The sequence below is a fragment of the Archocentrus centrarchus genome, chromosome 1 (genome assembly GCF_007364275.1).
Source record: "Archocentrus centrarchus isolate MPI-CPG fArcCen1 chromosome 1, fArcCen1, whole genome shotgun sequence".
Classification (NCBI taxonomy): domain Eukaryota; kingdom Metazoa; phylum Chordata; class Actinopteri; order Cichliformes; family Cichlidae; genus Archocentrus; species Archocentrus centrarchus.
The window spans coordinates 18,418,761-18,438,224 of NC_044346.1; the positions used below are offsets into that span (position 1 = coordinate 18,418,761).

Genomic DNA, 19,464 nt, shown 5'->3' on the forward strand with positions numbered 1-19,464 from the left:
AGGAGTTACTTGTGCTCAAAATCCCCACATCAGCATTCACCTACAAAGCGCTTATGTGGCAGAAATAGTGCTGTGAGTGAGCCTCCAAAGTGACAAGAGGTGAATTAGCGAGTGATTAGAGGTGAATTCTAATTCACACTCCCATGTGTCTGCCTGTCATTTGTAGGACAGGGCATCTGCAAACTAACGAGAAGAGTGTCAGACAGTCTGCAACACAGACACACACAGCATGACAATAGCTGCCACTACACTGACAGACAAACACATGGTTGCAGCATGCCCACACTCTAAAATGTAATACCTATTCTTACTTGAATTACGTTTGTGCGCTTTACTTAAGCCTCACTATACTGTTGATTTAACTCAAGCAATGTGAGTAATGTACATGTTTAGTCTGAGAGAGGTACAAGACTAAGTTCTAGTGTGTAAACTGGACTTGAATATTTTTGTTACTGCAGTGAATGCTGGAGTGAGTTCAGCAGTGCACATGCGCAGTACAGAAGTGCGGGAAGCTTCCAGAAACCCTGTGGACTTGCACATTGGAAGAAGCTGATCTTCTCTAAAGGTGAGCTATTCATCTTCATTATATTTTCGTGTGTCATGTATGACTTTATTATTCAATGTATTGTTACAGGCTAGTTTTGCATGATGATGCATAAACGTATTTGCAGACTAATGCTAATGTTAGCATGGGCTTATGGGGCCAATATTAGCTAAAACTGCCATGTGTTTTACTTGAGAGCCTTTAATCCACCCTGTTTTGTCCACGATAAGAGCTCTTAACATTAATTACCTGTATTTCATATGCAGCACGTTAGCATGTTTGTAAGCGTAAACCAGGCCTGCTAACATTCATTTAGCCTTAATTTCACTCGGTCATGCGGAGGGTAACGTTCAGGAACAAGCCTCGAGTGGAAAAACTGCTGAACGGTTCAAATACTGGCACCAGAACCCCGTCGGTGGAAAAGCGGCCGTTCTTTGTTTTTTTACGACTTTGCTTGCTTATAATACTTTGCACATGTAGCATGGAAGGGAAGGAAAAAAATGCAATGCATTCCACTAAATAAGTGCTCTCAACGTGCTGAACAATTATTTTGTATCACTTATTGTGAAAAATGTGATTCATTTTCTTCACAAGATGCTTTTGCTTACTTTTATTGTTTTTCCCTTCTTGTAGACCAATGATGTTGTTCCCATGAGGACTGCTGTCCTGCTATGTCTCTCGGTTTTCCTTGGGGATGATGAAAGCGACGTCTACAATGTCCCTTTTGTACGTATTGCAATTTGGTTTGTTAGAGGTTCTGCATTGGAAATCAAGATTTTCACCCCTTTTTTTTTTCTTAATATCCACAGGATTCAGATACCATGGCAGACTTCACCCAGGTTCCTGTGGGATTATTGACTGTTATTCCTTAAGTCAGTCAGCAACCAGGTCCGAATGCTCTTCACCTTGAACCATCCAGCATGTTATCATTGTGGAAGGTACAATTGTCATGGTTGATACTGAACGCCACGATCAAGCTGTTTGCTTCATATTTGGGCTGACCTATGCCCTATGTCCTGACTGTCCAAAATGCCTTAAAAACACCTTTGACTTCATTCAGAGGCTGATGCTCAGTCTGGTTTCTTTTTTTATACCATTATTTGTATTTCTATGTTTTTTCATATTGTGTATTTATTTACCGTATTTTTCGGACTATACGTCGCTCCGGAGTATAGGTCGCACCAGCCAAAAAATGCATAATAAAGAAGAAAAAAACATATATAGGTCGCACTGGACTATAAGTCGCACTTTTTTTTTGGGGGGGGGGGGGGGGGGGGGGTGTGATAGAATCCGAGACCCAGAGCAGAAATTCCATCTTGAACGGCAATTTAAAATAATAATGGATTAAAGAACAGGACGAACACGGTTACGCCTACGTTATGCTAACGTAGCACATTCAGCTACATGACGCACAACGAACACGTGTTCGGTATGTTAACGTAACATTAAGTTATTCAGATAACCATAGCATAAAGAACATACTAACAAGTTAACCAAACCATCAATCCATTGAATTCTTCATCCTCGGTATCACTTCTAAACAATTCCGTACACTCCGTAGACGAAGCGCCGCTTCCTCTTCTGTGTCGCGTTAGTCAGACTCGTCGTCAGCTGCAGTTCCAATTATTCCAGCCTTTCTGAATCCCAACAGGATGGTTTGTCACTGAAGCCCATGTTTTCTTTATCCATCCAATGACTTCCAGGAAAGTTGGGTGGCGCATTCTCCCAGTTGCCGTTAAGCTGTGCTCTCCATCCATCATCCACTGCGCCCACAGGTTACGCAAGACTGCCTTAAAGCTGCAGTTCACGGAGATGTCAAGTGGCTGGAGTATTTTGGTTCATGTGTTATAAATGTCACATATACGTCGCTCCGGAGTATAGGTCGCACCCCCAGCCAAACTATGAAAAAAAGTGCGACTTATACTCCGGAAAATACGGTAATATGATTTTTTTTAACTTACTGTCAATTTTAAATTTTTTGCACTGTTGCACTGTATTATCAAATAAGTTGGTAAAGTTCTTATTTTTTATTTGTTGGATGCAATGTTTGGCACATGGATTACTTCATCAACCTATTTATTTATTTCTGTTTATTGCTAAGTATGTCAGAATCTGTCCTCCATATATAACTACTTAAATCACTTTTTTTCAGGTAAATGTGCCTACTTGTTACAGTTCAAAATAAACTGTTTCAGTTGCTGCTCATTCAGCCTGTAAGCTGACTTAAGCATCTTTCTGGTATTACTGTTATTGAGCCCTGTGGAAGGGTAAAAACATGAGTAGTTTTGTATTTGTTCATGTGTGGCCACATTGGCCTTTTGTTAATAAGCTAAGGATAGTATTTTGTTAAAAATAAAACACTCAACCTTGTGAACTCATCATGCTTTGTTGTAGTTACTTCATTCACTTAAGGCAATCGGTTTCCTAGAGTCTGCTAAGTAAACTGTACTGTTCGTGTAAGTTGGACTAACTTGATATAGCTAAGTTAAGAACAAGTTAATTTACGTGCTATTTCTGAGTTGAAACAACTTCACTAAACTAAGTTAGTTTACCTTAACATGATTAAATTGACACAACAAGCTCTTAAGTACACTGAAAAAGTATATGTTAAGTAAACAAACGTAAGACTTAATAGTTACACTTACTTACATTTTTCAGGGCAATCGGTTTCCTAGATTTTCTTAAGTAAGGTCAACTTGTCAAATTTTAGAGTGCATGTAACAATATCATCTCAGACATAAATCACATGTAGTATGCAAGTTGTTGGGAGCAGTCATTTTTTAAGCTATCAGTTTTATGTGAAATTATTCTGCAAGAGTTGACTGTCAGTCAAGACATCAAGATAAATTCTAAAATAACTGATATCGCCTTCCAAACAGTGTTTGACTTGGCTAACATGCGGCATTGACCACAATATTTTACTACAGAGATTAGAACATGCCATTGATATTAAAGGTACTGTGCTGCAGTGGTTTGAATCATAGCCATCTAATAAACTCCAAATTGTTCATGTAAATGGGAAGTCTTCTTTACACAGTAAGGTTAATTATGGAGTTCCACAGGGATCTGTGCTGGGACCAATTCTGTTTACATTATATACAGTATGCTTCCCCTAAGCATTATTATTAAAAGGCATAGCATAAATTGCCATTGCTATGTGGATGATACTGAGCTTTATCTATCCATGAACCCAGATGACATACACTGTTGAGTTCGTTAAACAGTTTTTTCCTGTTTCAGTGCCAGCTGTAACTTGAACTGGCTTGGATTCCACAGAGGAAGCTGGCCAACTCAGCTTGATTATACTTTCTTTATTTGTTCTAAACACGCATTTCAACAATTAAAGGAAGTTAATGACATAGGTTGAAAACCTAAAGAAGGGAAACACAAATTCACATTAAATATATTTTGTGATAAACCACATAAGGCAATATTATCACAGTGCATCTAAATTTAGTAAACATGCTTTTATACTTTTAAATAATAAACAGTTTTTACCCAAGAATATTTGTATTTTATCCATACAGTTTTTCAAGGTTTTAGGAATCAATACCCCTGATGTACACCAATTACTTTTAACTAGACCAAAGAGCTTTCCTCACAATCAATTTAAGTTGAAGAATTATTTATTCAAGGAAAATTATATAAATTAAACTAAACCAAATTTGCCACACTTTAAACTATATGTACCAGCACTGAAAATCAAACAAATTCAAAATACCTACCAGTGGCATCTCTGGGTCTCCTAGAATACCGAAACTCAGCTCTCTCCTCTCTTTTACTGCATTCTGCCATGATGGCTAGACCAGTGGTTCCCAAAGTCAAGTGCTGCAGCCCATTTACTTAAAAATATAAACAACACAGGCTGTTAAATTACTAATGCTACCCAGTCATATGTAAAGTGCTAATGCCAATATGTGATCCACTTGCCACTGGGACACAAACTTCAATACAAGAGCAGTAAATTTAGATTGGAGTAATGAGGAATATCACAAACTAAACACTTATATTGACAGTTTTACTTCACTTTTTATATAAATCAATACATTTATATATATTTGTAACTGTGCAGACTTCTGAGTAATTTCAAACTGAATTTCTGTTATTACTGCAGCCCCCCTGCAGTGCCCCACACTTTGGAAACCACTGGGCCAGACAAAGAAACTTACACACCTGGTTCAGGAAGGCTAAATCACTTTGCTCCTCCTCTGCCGAGGCCTGAGGCCTGCAAACTCATACTAATCCATCCAAACTATAAACTAATAGCAAACATTTGATCACATGTATAAGTAGCTGAATGATTTTTTTTTATATAACTTAACAGACACCAATTAGTTAAGCTGCAGGAAGGACTTAAAGATATGAAAACCTTGATAACCTCTAATTTCCTGCTTCTAAATTCAAATAAAACTGAAGTTATTGTATTTGGCCCTACAAATCTTATAAACATAGTGTCTAACTAGATGCTTATTCTGAATGGAAAATTACCTTGGCCTCCAGTAACACTGTGAGAACTCTTAGAGTTACTTTTAACCAGCACATGTCCTTCAGTGCACATATTAAACAAATATGTAAGACTGCATTTTTGCATTTGTGCAATATCTCTAAAGTTAGAAACATCCTGTCTTAGAGTGATGCTGAAAAGCTAATTCATACATTTATTACTTCTAGGTAATTCATTATTATCAGGTTGCTCTTAAAAGTCTGTTGTTGCAATTTGGTGCTACTGTATATGAATAAAATTTAATTGTATATACCGTATTTTTCGGGCTAGAAGGTGCACTTAAAATCCTGAAATTTCCTCAAAAATCGCCTTATAATCCGGTGCGCCTTATGTATGAATTCTTGTTGTGCTTACTGACCTTGAAACAGTGGCGGCGCCATGGGGCGCTATAACTCCCCCTGGAAAAGTCATAGCACCCCTGTAGCAGCCCCAAGAAACTAGCTTGTGTCTGTGTGTGTTGAGAACTGAAAGAACACATAATCCTTCATAGCACCCTCAGTAAAATGCTTAGCCCCCCCCTTAGCACCTGCAGAAAAATATTTCTGGAGCCGCCACTGCTTTGAAACAATTTTATGTGGTACACTGCGCTCAAAAAATCTGTCAAAATGTTTTAGTGCGACTTTTGTAAGCGACGATAAACCAATCAGAGAACAGTACGCAAAACACTTACCCCCGCCACTTTTTACGTAGGCCACTGTGCTTCAACATATTACTTTAAATTTACGTGTATGAGAAACCCCCAAAATGGCACCTGTTAAGAGACATGCTTACGAAGTGCAATTCAAACTCAAGGCTATCAGTCACGCAGTAGAACATGGGAACAGAGCAGCTTCGAAAGAATTCCAACATTAATGAATCAATGGTACGGAAGTGGAGGAAGCAAGAAAATGAACTGCGCCAGGTAAAGAAAACCAAACTGAGTTTCCGAGGGAAGAAAGTAAAATGGCCAGTTAGAGGACAAAATTGAACAGTGGGTTGTTGAACAGAGAACAGCAGGTAGAAGCGTCTCTACAGTCTCAATTCGACTCAAGGCAACAGCGATAGTACACAACATGAAGATCAATGACTTTCAAGGAGGCCTTTCTTGGTGCTTCCCTTTCATGAAAAGGCGTCATCTCTCCATCCGCACAAGAACTACCATCTCACAGCAACTGCCAAAGGATTATGAAGAAACGCTGGCAATCTTCCGCACCTACTGCAAGAACAAGATCACTGAAAAAAAAAATCCAGCCAGACCACATCACCAACATGGATGAAGTCCCCCTTACTTTTGACATCCTCGTGAACCGTACTGTCGAGAAAACAGGGACCAGTACAATATCTATACACACCACAGGGAACGAGAAGTCATCCTTCACTGTAGTTCTTGGTTGCCAGGCTAATGGCCAGAAACTACCACCCATGGTCATTTTCAAGAGGAAGACTTTGCCAAAAGAAAAGTTTCCAGCCGGGGATATCATCATGGCCAATCCAAAGGGCTGGATGGACGAGGAGAAGATGAGAGAGTGGCTGAGAGAAGTTTACGTCAAGAGACCGGATGGCTTTTTCCACACATCACTCCATGTGCACCCATCTCACCGAATTCGGAGCTTGCCGTCATTCCGGGAGGATTAACCAAAGAACTCCAACCACTGGATATTGGTGTCAACAGGGCTTCAAAGTTAAATTGCGAGCCGCGTGGGAGCATTGGATGACAGAAGGCGAACACACATTTACCAAGACAGGGAGGCAGCGCCGGGCGAGCTACGCCACCATCTGCCAATGGATCGTGGATGCCTGGGCTAAGGTATCTGTCTCAACCGTGGTCAGAGCTTTCACAAAAGCTGGAATCATCCCTGAACAGCCAAGTAACAACAACGAGACTGACTCAGATAATGACGAGAGGGAACCCGGCATGCTTCATGCCGAAATCGCCCAACTGTTTAATTCAAACACCGAAGATGAGGAATTTGATGGATTTGCGGAAGATAAATAATTTGAGTGAGTTTTTTGTTTGTATTTGTTACATCTGAACAATATTCTGTGTTACTGTAAATTAGTTCAATAAAGTTTGACTTACCTGATGCTTTTGTTTCGCTCTATATGTGTTTTATCATGCGCCTTATAACCCGGTGCGCCTTATGTGTGAAAATAGACCCGTTCATTGATAGTGCGCCTTATAATGCGGTGCGCCTTATGGTCTGCAAAATACAGTATATAAAATCTGATGGTTGTTACTACCCAGTATAATGGCAAGGCGTGTAAAAGAGCCACCTATCTACTCCAGGAAATTGTGCGGATGTTATGTTTTGCCTGTCCTATGCATGAAATGGACACACAGTTGAAGTTGCAGTAACTTTCAATACCACCAGGGTGTGATATTTTACTCAAAGCCAACAAGCTAGATGGGTGATATGTAAAAATGGCCTCCATACACCTATCGTGTGGTCTTTTGTTGTTGTTAAACAATATTTGTAATGTAGTATAATTTAAATGACTGAAAATCAACAGAAATGTGGTAGAAAGTTGTTTGCTGGAAATTATATATCATACTCTGCTGGTAGTGCAAGTTACAGCAACTTCCTGCAATTTCAACATGTGTCTATGTTTCACACCTCTGAGAGGCAAACCGTCAAATGGACATGGTGGATAGGCGGCTCTATTACAGGCTTTGCTGTGATACTGGGTTGGTTGTTAATTCTGAATTCTTTATTACATGGCCTGGCATTGCCCTCAGGCAACAAACCACTGTTTTGACACCCCCACCCTTTTAAATTTTTTTTTAGTAAATCAGAACTTCACAAAGTCTGATGATAAGCCTTTGACCAGTGAATTTGAGGTAGGTGTGGTTTTGAGCTTTTGTCTGAGGTGGAGCAGTCCTTTTTGGGGGCCATAGCTGGATTGCACACACTGCCAGCAGAAGGTCAGATAATTTTTACTTTTCAACATGTTTAAATTTAAATAACATTACATAAAAAATATCTGCAATGTGCATGAATATGTAAAAAAGCATATTTGATTGAGTAAAAATATTTTTTGTCTTTATTCATATACTAAAATTGTAGTTTTATGCCTCAGGGCAACATTGTGCAGTTAGACCACTTCTGTTTAAATAATTTTAATCTTATGGATGGAGATGTGCAGGGATGAAGATGGAGGTCAAGGTTCCCAGTGGTTCCCTGGGGCAAGTCAGGGTGTGGGCCCCCGGGGCCTGCTGGAGGTCAGGGTTCCTGGTGGTTGGCTTGCAGTTCCATGGGGCAAGGCAGAGTGTTGGTCCCCGGGCCTGCTGGATGTCAGGGATCCAATTTTTCTAATTCGGATTCAAACAGCAGATACAGAGTACTGGTTGTCACTTTTTGCAGATGACATTGTTTTGTTTCTAACTAATCTAGGGAAGTCTGTCCAGGCTGTTGATAAAATTCTGAAAGTATTTGGAGAATTCTCATGGTATAAAGTTAACCAAAAGTAAAAAGCTCCTTATTATTACTGAACAGAAATAACCCTCCAATGCAAACACAGTTCACATGTACCTATGAGGGCTTTACCTACCTAGGAATTAAGGTCAATCCAGATATAAAGAAAATAGTTTCTACCAACTAGATTAGAATCCCCCCAAAATTCTCCCAAAGTTCTTATACCTTTTCCAGTCTATTCCTTTGCACATGCCAGCTTCCTTCTTCTTCTCCATGGATAAAGCCTTCACCAAATTTATATGGAACAATAAATGCCCCAGATTGCGCCTCTCTCTTCTTTACATGCCCTATGATCGAGGTGGGCTTAGCATGCCAAACGTCAAGCTGTACTACTGGGCAGTTCAACTTGCTGCTGCTACTTGTTATTTTTCCACCAGTGATATGCTATCTTGGATACAAATTGAGAAATCATTAATGTTACTACTCACATCATATCTTTACTCAGCTGAACCTAAACAACTATTTAAAAATACAAAAAACCTTTACTCAAAAATACATCAGTTTAGCACCAATCATATACAGTCCTGAGGATTCCAAGATCTCATGTTTATCACCTATTTGGGAAAATAACAGATTCAAACCAGGAAGAGCAGACAGGGGGTTCAGAATATGGCTGAATAAAGGCTTAAATAAAATAGGGGACCTTTATAGCAAAATAGTTTTAATGTCCTTTGAACAATTGGTAAGCAAATACAGTCTGCCTAAAAAGCATTTTTTTAAGTACTTACAGATTAGAAGTTTTGTCACTACCTTACTGAAATCTACAGCTGAACCTCCACTTTCTACTATAGAGTATATAGCCATTCACCACCATCAGAGTAGAGGTCTGCTTTACTCTTAGCCTTAAAAGAAAATAGTCTTTCATATTTATGAGCATGGAAAACTGATCTGCAAACAGAAATCTCTGAGGATAAATGGAATAACTCATGTCTACTGACACAAACGCAAACTATTAATACAAGCATAGGCGTAGGAACCGGGGGCCTACAGGCGCATTTGTCCCACCCAAAAATTACACCGCGGAGGAGAAAATTTTTAACTCGCATGCTTTTAATTTGAAGGCACAACATAACGTCATGCCACTCCACTCTACGGTGGCCCTGAGAGGCCAAATGCACTGCAATGTAAGAAAACACCAGCAAATAGAAAAATGCTGCAAAAGCACACAAAACAAAACGTTTTTTTTTTTGGAGGTTGACAATATTGTGACGGACCAGCTGCGGAAGTGACAGAACCCAGAACATGCAGTATGGAGACACTTAAATGAAACGAAGGATTTTTCAGAGTTGTGAGGGACAAAAACATGCAAGGTAATGTGTGTGTTTATTGCATGATCCATATAATACTGTAGATATATAAAATATACATAAATAGCTAATTATAGAGTTTGTCTAAAAAAAACAGTTGTAGCTCTATGTTAACGTAGCTTTAGATTTTATTTTTTGTATTTGAGACCAAGTACTGTGAGTAAAAGATATTAATGTGCATAATAGTATCACTAGTTTATTGATGTGAGAATGAAATCAAATGTGAAAAAAAATCTTCATTTGGGCTGTTAAGTAATCACAAATTGGATTACTTAAATACTCTCATAATTGCTTGTAATTGTACCTAACTATGTGTGTAGCTTTTAATTTGGTAGTTTGATATCACAGGCATCCTCTTTGTGTTTCTCCACCAGACAATGTATTGTCCATATTGTGGAATCCAGCTGGTGGGACATATTGGAGTTTTTTGTGGTTCGTGTGGCAGCAACATTCACGTTTTGGCACCTTTTATAGAGAATGGTAAGCACCAGAGGTGGCAAAAGTACTGACATTCTGTACTTAAGTAGAAGTACAAGTACTTGTGTTAAAAAATACTTTGGTAAAAGTCGAAGTACTGGTTCAACTTCTTTACTTAAGTAAAAGTAAAAAAGTACAGGCTCTGAAATTTACTCAAAGTAAGAAAGTAAAAGTAGCTCTTTGGAGGACGTTTCTACCTGCTATTTTTGTGTAAAGCTAACTGAACCTTATTATATATTATTGTAATAATATAAAATAATACATGAGAACACAAACGTTATTCCATCTAAATTTTAATCCTAATGAATGGACTCAGCTTGAATCACAAACTGTGAAAGGGAATTTAAACACAGCTCTGTTCTCTGTGTCCTCCATAGTAGAGGGTGACTGTGTCTCCACCTAAACACCAACATGAGGATACTCAGGGGTTACAGTGGGATTCAGAAGGTGGAGGAACCCTAAGATCAGCTGTAGTGGCTCTGCATGGGGAGAAGAATCACAGCTTTCTGTTGTAGCTGCAGTAAATGATGTTGGTGTGCAGGCTGTGATCAGCTGACCTGCTGCTGCTGCTCTGAGGTTTACTGCTCTGTGTGGATGAACTGAAGTCACAAAGATGTAACCCAGTATTTCACAGCTATCTGAGCTGATCTCCATCCCCTACACTGACAGCATACAGGCTGCATAAATGTTGGATTCAGTGAATGAATCTCAGCATCAGCAGCTTTGATTCAAACTCATCTCTGCTGCACTGATGTAACCTGTAACTCTGACCATGAACACAAAGTGCACCAACACAGAGCTTTACTGTAAATACAGTACAACAAGATAACCTGTTTATTACGTACTAAACTGCAGTATTTTCATCCAATCTTTGAATAACACAAAGTCAGCATACTTCAGTTTATTTTCCAGTCCTTACCTTTAATTCTAGCCTCTCTTCTTCCTCTCCTGTCCTCTTTCTCCATCTCTGAGTGAACTTCTCTCTCTTTGCTCTCCGTGAAATGCAGCAGCTCTTCTTTTAGCTAGCAGACACATTGTGTGACAAACTGCACACACTTTGTGTGTTTGCTGATATTTGTTGAGCATTTAAAAACGTTGCATTTACCCGCCACACGTTACTCCCTTCTTGCTCGCTCCTCTTCAGTAGCGCTAGCTAAGCTGTTTATGTCCTGCGAGCATAACTTACGGACTCGGTCCGGCCCGCTGTGACCCCTGATTATAGCGCTATAAATGATACATTAATTATATGGGTTTGCGTATTTAATCCCTTTGTACCCGATAAGCCCCGGTGATGGAGGATACGCCAGTACGATTGTCTCTTATATGTTAATATTCCTCCGGCTCAGATCGCTTGATGACTGACGGCGTACTGACCGGAAACGCAAACTTCTCCCTGACGTGTTAAAAAGTAACGAGTCTGTTTTGAAAACGTAAGAAGTAGAAAGTACCGATACTTGTGTAAAAATGTAGGGAGTAAAAGTAAAAAGTACTCAGAAAAATAAATACTCAAGTAAAGTACAGATACCTAAAAAATCTACTTAAGTACAGTAACGAAGTATTTGTACTTCGTTACTTCCCACCTCTGGTAAGCACTGATCTTAAAGTTTAAGCATTCACCACTTACGTTTAGGTTCTCTAAGGCATTATCCATTGCCTTGCTAATGAGTGATATACACCACAGATGTCAGTCAGTGCAGGTTTAATTTTAAAAAATTTTTTTTTTAGAAGAGTCTTGACTATTGACATGTCTCCTGTTTGTTGTTCCAGTAGTACTTTTCTGTTTACAATTATGAAGTGCTTTTGCGGATTCCTGTTTTGATAATGATCCTTTTCTCTTTTCCCTTCAGCCTGTAACCCAGTCTCAGTCACAGACCTCATCAGTAAATATTTCTCAGAGGGCCATACATATGAAGTGATCCTTGATTTTCTTACAACAAAGCACAATATTTGTATAAGTCTGAGAACATTAAAGGGGAGGCTAAAAGATGCTGGACTGACCAGAAGGACAGACTATACTCCCACTGATACTGTCAGTGACTTTGTTGCACAAGAACTGAGAGGCTCAGGCCAGCTTCTGGGTTACAGAGCCATGTGGCAGACACTGCAACAAAAATATTACCTGACAATTAAAAGAAATGATGTGATGCACATGCTCTCTAGACTAGATCCATGTGGTGTTCAGCTTCGCTGTAAACGCAGGTTTGTTCGAAGAGCATACTTTGCAGAAGGACCAAATCAAGTGTGGCATGTGGATGGATATGATAAGCTGAAACCCTTTGGTGTTGCCATTAGTGCCTGTATTGATGGATTTTCAAGGAAAGTCATGTGGCTCAGCTGTGGCAGCTCTAATAATGATCCAGGGATCATTGCAAAATATTATGTGGAGTGTGTATCAGTTTGGTCAACTTCCAACATGCCTTCGTACGGACTGTGGCACAGAAAATAGCACAATGGCAGCCATTCACTGTGCATTAAGATCAGAGCATAGAGATGAATTTGCAGGAGCCCGCAGTCATATGCATGGCACCTCAGCTACAAACCAACGGATCGAAAGTTGGTGGTCTTCTTTCAGAAAGCAAAGGTACATGCCTTTTAAAGTAAATTCAGCAAATGTGAAATTTAATGCTGCTTATCAGTCATCACTTTCTAAAACATGTCCAAAGTTCTTACTGGTCAGTAATGTACTGTTTTTTTTTTGAATGTCAAATTACAGTCACAACAAAAAATTGGTAGCTTCACGTTTCTCAGATGATGCACCATGTCTCAAAAATGCTGCAATAAGAAATGCTTTGGTACACACATTCATAAAATATAAGAAAATCCAACTCTGAAAAATTTCACATAGGAGTGTTAATAGGAACTGCAAAAAAAAACAAAAAACTGCTACCTTTTCAAAATTTTAAGAAATTATTGTGTTTCAAACAAGCTCTTTTAAGTGGTAATTAAAGACATCTTTAGCATTTAATAGGTGCTGAAGGTGTCACTTACGTCTGTGGGTGTCACTTAGTTCTGTGTGAACTGGAACTGTCAAGGAATACCAGTTTCAGTATTCATGTAGAAACAAACTATTATTTTTATACGGGCAGGCTTGCATGTTATAATTTTTCTTTAGCTTAGCCAGTAAATGCAGGAATCACATATGGATTGATAATTTTGTTACAAGTTTTTTAATTGTTGATTTTTATAGTACAGTGATGCTATATTTCAGAACAACAGAATCAGTTTTTAAAAAAAAAAAAAAATAACCAAAGTGATTGCAGTTCAGAATTCTTTGGATCAATTCACCCAATTTTTTTAAAGACAACAATTATATTAACACATTGTTTTGTCAAATTTTGTGTATGTTGTCGTTCTATCATTAGGACTCAGTTCTGGATTGAACTCTTCACTGACCTGAGAGAGAGGCAACTTTTCAATGGCAGTCATGAACATAAATGCCTTCTGCGCTATGTCTTCATGAATGTCTTGCAAAAAGAGCTTGATGAGTACAGACACCTCTGGAACAATCACACCATCAGACCTGTGCGGCGGTCTTTGTGTCCATCTGGTAAACCAGAAGTCATGTATCACCTTCCTCACAGGTAATGTATTTAGTCTATATATTTTAGGTCAGTGTCGCCTGAATTTTTATTACGCAATAGTGTACGTTTAGGAAAAGACTGAGGACCAGACCTTCCCTTATGTGTATTCTTTTTTCTTTACCTTATCACGTGTTCATTAAACAGAATGGTATTAGGGTTAACAGTTTACTCTCAACTCACACTAAGTACACTTGTACTGTTTTTGAAACTAGAAACTAAAGCTGTTTCATGTTTTTGTCACTGCTGCTGCCATTAGCTCTGTTTGATGACATCATGCACATGCCTTCTATTAGCACAGTGGTCCAATATAAAACTTAGACAATCATATTTTAACTTTCATTGTTATATTTAAACTTTTTTAAATAACATCTTAACTGAAAAAGACTTGATCTTCACAAAAAATATAGATGCTTTTAAATGAACTTTTTTGTAGTCTTAAAGGATGGTTCCTGGTGAAGTGCCTGACTTTGTTCCCATTTCTGACTGACTGAAGGTATGGTGGCACAGAGTGTGGATTCCAAGTGTCTCAGGAGGTCCTGCACCAGTTTGATGACATTCTGCCAGCCCAACGCAGTCTATGTGGTGATGACAATCTCCAGGTTCATTTAATGAACTTGGAAAGACTGGTCGAGGAATTTCACTCTGCCAGCTGGTCCACTGCAATTGAAAATTATATATCAATCAAAAATATAGATGGACTTTAGAGGATAACAAATGGGGATTCTAACAGAAATCATCTGCTAGATGTGGCTACTATTAGCTCTGACACAAATTCTCAAAAAAAAAAAAACTTTGAACAACCTTTAGATACAAATTTGTTACAGAATTACTATTTTTTTTAAAAATTGTTTAACTACTGAAAACTTTCACTGGCTATGTTTTCGACCTGAAGAAAGCAGAAGACCATGTGTTCTACTGTATAAAGAACTTTTTCCTTTTAATGATGTAACATCAAACAGCACATGGAGGTACAGATTTGTTTAACTAAGACAGGTTTACAAAAGCATTCAAGATCAGTATTTTTGTTAACTCTAAGAATAATGAGCATTTCTTCACAAACGTGTTCCTCTAAAAGAAAAATGCACTATTATTAAAATAAAGCTTTTTTTCCTCAGAGTACTGATCTTTTTTCTGTGTAATTCTACCACTGTGTCTCAATGCATTCGAATATTGAGGAAATGTTTGATTTTTTTTCCATTTTAAAATGCTAATTTTCAAGATATAAATATTTTAAACTTTTTAAAATTTTGCCAATTATGAATAGTGTTTTTGAAATGACAAATCCAGATATTCTAATTTACTGAGAGACACCAATCTTTATGTACTATGTTTAGAGACTTTCTTGAAACGTTTCATCACAAAATGTTTTTCAGAAAGTACTCACAGCTCATTCAGGGATTTTGCATTCTTTATCTAAAATAAAAACAAAAACACAGTATATGTATTTAGTTTTACTTATTTCACATTCAACAATCTATCAAAATTATTAGGGCTTGGACTATTCAAATATTTTCACAATGGCAATTATGACTACATAATTTGAGACATTTGAAAGCCATGTTCATAACCATATAATTGGGCTAAAAAAAAAAAGACTGACTCATTCAAGTGACATCCTTCACTCTTACAGTGCAGTCTAACACACTCTCTAATCAACAATTTTCTGCAATCATACATTCAGTGGATAACCAAAACTAAATCCATGTCTTTTCCCTTTATTGAGGTTCTTCAGTATCCCAACTTTACAAAATACCTCAAGGAGAGCCTTCTTGATTTCTTCATCTGGTGTATCATCAATTGGAGCCTCAAATGTCTTGTTTTTGCCAACAAGATACATGAAAAAGTTTGGGGAAAGACAACGTGGCCCTGGACCACCATGAACAATGGACACTGCGATCATTCTTCCAACGTAGAAATATTCATTTTCCTCTGCAGCTAAAGGAAAAAAATATTACATTATAATAAACCAATTATGAGTACTGAAAAAAAATGTGGGAAAAAAATAACTACTTTTGCTATCAAATGTGAGGTATTTGGCGTGGTCTTTTCCTTCAAATATTCTTCTTGTCTTTACGGCTTCCATCAAAAGGGTGAGAAATTCTCAAGTAGGCCCACCTGTGTCCAAAGCCTCTTCCACCAGCCCAACATCATCGGAGAATTTCACCATCATGGCAGAGTTGGGGCTATATGTAGAGCGTCTGAAGCCTCTATAGGCACCATCCCAGACATTAGCTCGGTTAATGTTGAATCTGCTACAGGAAGTTTTGTTAATCTTTGAGATGACATCTGCAGCCGTTAGTCCATCAGGTTCATCACTGTAGAATCAATCAGCGAAAAGCAAGATAATATTTAAACTCTTTTCCACTTTTTGCTGCGTTTTGCTGTTATTATTTGGGAGTTGTGTATTTGTTGTGTATTTGTTGTCTTTTTATATTTTTTTTCTTTTAAGTAATTTTCAAAAACAAAATATGAATCTTCAGAACAATCCCCAGTAAACAAAGAATTTTCAGAATCCTTTTGCATGAATGCATTTATCAGCAGAGCAACAACTACAGAGGAACATTTTTGTTCCTGTCAAAAGTGTATTGGATCAAAAATAGCAGCAGTAACAGTAATATATAATGTTTAATGGACAATACATATTTGATACATGTTTTATCTTAGAGTCACAAAACTATGTGTTTATTGTACTTAGAAATATCAAATTACCTGTCTTCCTTTGGAAAGTCCTCTACCTCAGCTTATGAAGAACTGCTGTCAATGATGACAGGTCCATAAATGTTGGCATATGTACTGTGGAAGGAAAGTACAAACACAAAATAAATGCAGTAAATTTAATGGTAGTCTGGCTCAGAATTTGGCTGTTTTGGCTCTGCAGTACTTGAACCTGACAGAAAATGTTATGATTAGAGTTGTGGATTAGATAGAGAACCTCAGTAAAAAAAATAAATAAAAATTGTCACTGACCTTGTTATTTCTATACTGCATTCAAAATAAAAATGAAAGGTTGTGATATAACATTATGACTAACTTGTAGAAATGACTTGAAGTATGATCTGCTGAGGTGGATGCCTTTTGGGGTCCTGTAGCATTCTGAACCTGCAACATAAACACACTGTACACTACAAAAAAATGCGTAATGGCATATACATTTAACTTCGAAATGGAAATGTAGCATTATTACAGTATATACAAGAATATTATATACTTGCACACTTGATGGCTGGGATGTTGAGGGTGACCTATAAAATGCAGAGTTTAAATGATTAAGAAGATAAGAATGCTACAAAACAGAAAACATTTAAGTGGCCATCAAATGCAAACTTGAAAGAATTAAAAACATTAGATGTTTATATCCCTGACACTGAGGCCACATCAATGTGTCAGAAAGCAGCTAACTTACCGATGTCTGGACTCTGGTGTACTACTTTCTGGGCTTGTCCAAAGCTGTCAAATATAATCATGAAACCCTAAACTCATTGTCTGTCACAACTCTAATTCTTACCACTCTATATTCCTTTAAAACCTTATTATTGTTATATCCAGAAACTGAATGCAATATGTCTGAATGGAGAGCACAAAAATCTTGAACTAATAAATCCCTGAAATTTACCTACCACTGTGTCAGAGAGGTGACATAATGGGTGGAACCCTAACAGTAACTTCATCATCCTCCTCATCTTCGGAATCACTTTCATCTCTGAGACCTTACAGAATATTTTATGATCACAGTTACAGTTGGATGCTCAATGCTGTTCAACACACTGGCTAGAATTCTAACTTTAACTTCAGTTAAAAACAAAAGCACTAATCACAGAAATAAAGAAATTAGACAATAGAGATGGTAAAAGAGAGAACTAAAATTGTGCCAATTATATTTAATACTCACTTTCTGACAAGAAGCCCTCAATGGTGCAGACAAACAGTGTAATTCTTTGGTAAGATTTTCCAACAGCCTCTTTGTAGAGTTGAATTGTAAAAGGCGTGTCAGTTCCAGGAATATTTTTTACTTGAGAGCCATCAGGGTACAGCAGGATGTATTCTCCAGCTTCCATATCTTGGTTTAAATCTTTCAGTTTTTTAATAGCAGCGCCCAAAAGTTTCTCAAACGACCAACTTGGTTCAACATCTAATGGTAGTGTTTTCCCTCTTATAGGCCTCATGCCAGTCTTGGTTTTGTTCATGATCCCAACAGAAATCTAGATTATATATCAGAAAAAAAAATGGTGGTCACATTTTGCACAACTGTTTCACTCTCTCAGAAAACAGCCTCACTTTCAAATATTTCAATTATTACCTTCACTATTTTCTTTGATTTCTTTTTGCATTTTGAGAACATCCTTCTTTCTGCCTCTTTTCCTTCACGGTACTTGAAGAACTGCTGAACAACTGACTTTCCTGGAAAGGCAGGGCAGTGGAGGAGAGACCATAAAAGATCCTTTATTGGTATACTTTGGCTCATGATACAAAGGCGAACATGATAAAGTTGTAATTGAAAAACCATATGAACATACTTTACATAAAGCAACACTTCTTCATTAAAAATCAGGTCTTGGTTTCAGAAATGTATCTGTCACACCAGATGCCTATAATTTTCCAACTAAAAACAAATTCTTTCATGTTTCACACCATGTAATCATAGGTTAATACAAAAGTGTAAACACTAACAAGCTGAACAATTCTTGCCCTCATCATTTTATTTGCTTACAGAACTAGTAGAAGTTCAAAATACCAGGGAGCTTGAAAAATGTACCGCTTGAGTGTTCAGGGTCTTCAGCGGTAGCAGCATCTTTAACCAGAACAAAACTTATGTCTTTTCCACAGGAACAGCAAAATTTTGTCAAGTTTTCAGACTTAAACCCACAGAATGGACAATACATCTTAACCTGAAAAACAAAAAAAAATTGTCCGATTTTAGCAATTTGTTTTAGCTACAAAAGTGGCAAACTAGCCCAGGCTAACAGTAAACATTAAATAGAAAACATATAGCTAGAGTATTCTATGGATCATGCAATAAACACACACATTACCTTGCATGTTTTTGTCCCTCACAACTTCATTTAAGTGTCTCCATACGTCTTTTGCATGTTCTGGGTTCTGTCACTTCTGCAGCTGGTCCATCACAATATTGTCTCCCCCCAAAACACTTCCGTTTTGTTTTGTGTGCTTTTGCAGCATTTTTCTATTTGCTGGTGTTTTCTTAAGTTGCTGTGCATTTATTTCCGTTTTGTTTTTTTCAACTTCCGTTTAGTTTTTTTCAACTTCCGTTTTGTTTTTTTCAACTTCCGTTTTGTTTTGTGTGCTTTTGCAGCATTTTTCTATTTGCCGGTGTTTTCTTACATTGCAGTGCATTTGGCCTCTCAGGGCCACCGTACCGCCCCCCCCGCCCCCCCTCTGAACGGCTCCGACTGGTTGGGAGCCAGAGACAGCGGCAGGAGTCAGAAACTCTTTGAATGATCTAAAACGGTCTGTCGGAAATGTTACCATGAATATGGTTGTTTGTCAGTTTACTTTCATACATAGGACAAAGTTTACTTTATGGACAAGAAGTCAATTTGCAATGAATTTCAAATGAGAGGCGGAAAAATCATTTTGGCTC

General features: G+C 37.9%; 2 long non-coding RNA genes across 2 annotated transcripts; one reads left to right on the forward strand and one right to left on the reverse strand.

Moving 5' to 3' along the window:
- Positions 1 to 9,698: 9,698 nt before the first annotated feature.
- Positions 9,699 to 12,253, forward strand: LOC115796191 (uncharacterized). Its single transcript, XR_004021291.1, has 3 exons — positions 9,699 to 9,810; positions 10,182 to 10,287; positions 12,132 to 12,253. It is a non-coding gene; the product is annotated as an uncharacterized LOC115796191 (long non-coding RNA).
- Positions 12,254 to 17,957: 5,704 nt separating this feature from the next.
- On the reverse strand, positions 17,958 to 18,916 carry LOC115796717 (uncharacterized). The gene is made up of 3 exons (XR_004021375.1): positions 18,619 to 18,916; positions 18,163 to 18,263; positions 17,958 to 18,064 (listed from the first exon to the last, which is right to left on the reverse strand). It is a non-coding gene; the product is annotated as an uncharacterized LOC115796717 (long non-coding RNA).
- Positions 18,917 to 19,464: the final 548 nt, after the last annotated feature.